Source organism: Arachis duranensis, chromosome 1 (genome assembly GCF_000817695.3).
Source record: "Arachis duranensis cultivar V14167 chromosome 1, aradu.V14167.gnm2.J7QH, whole genome shotgun sequence".
In the NCBI taxonomy this organism is placed as follows: Eukaryota; Viridiplantae; Streptophyta; class Magnoliopsida; order Fabales; family Fabaceae; genus Arachis; species Arachis duranensis.
The window spans coordinates 43,092,198-43,093,194 of record NC_029772.3 but is presented as its reverse complement, the minus strand read 5'-3'; positions in this window follow the sequence as shown (position 1 = coordinate 43,093,194).

Here is a 997-nt window from a genome sequence, read left to right as displayed (position 1 = left end):
GGATTATAGGTGTTTCCATAGGCTTCACCCATGTAATTCACCTCTGCCATTGCAGGGTTCTCAAGATCATAAGCTTCTTCTTTAGAAGATGCTTCTTTAGTACTGTTGGATGTAGCTTGCAATCTATTCAGACTCTGAGAAATCATATTGACTTGCTGAGTCAACATTTTTTTCTGAGCCAATATGGCATTCAGAGCATCAATTTCAAGAACTCCCTTCCTCTGAGGCATCCCATTACTCATAGGATTCCTCTCAGAGGTGTATATAAACTGGTTATTTGCAACCATTTCAATGAGTTCTTGAGCTTCTGCAAGCGTGTTCTTTAGGTGAATAGATTAACCTGCAGAATGGTCCAATGACATCTTAGACAATTCAGACAGACCATCATAGAATATATCCAGGATGGTCCATTCTGAGAGCATGTCAGAAGGACACTTTTTGGTCAGTTGCTTGTATCTTTCCCAAGCTTCATAGAGGGATTCACCTTCTTTCTGCCTAAAGGTTTGAACATCCACTCTAAGCTTGCTCAGCTTTTGAGGAGGAAAGAATTTGGTTAAGAAAGCCGTGACCAGCTTATCCCAAGAGTTCAGGCTATCTCTAGGTTGAGAGTCCAACCATGTTCTAGCTCTGTCTCTTATAGCAAAAGGGAAAAGCATAAGCTTATAGACCTTGTGACAACTCCATTGGTCTTAACAGTATCACAGATCTGCAAGAATTCAGTTAAGAACTGAAAAAGATCTTCTTATGGAAGTCCATGAAACTTGCAATTCTGTTGCATCAGAGAAACTAATTGAGGCTTTAGCTCAAAATTGTTTGCTTGATCGGGGGAAAATTTGTCTCTCAACAAATCTCCATTCGGCAAGTGTACCGACTTGTCGTCAAGTAAAACCCACAATAGAGTGGGGTCGAATCCCACAGAGATTAATGGATTAAGTAATCAATGGTTAATTGATTATCCTAGTTAGACGATTCAGATTTTGATGATGAGCAGCAGGAA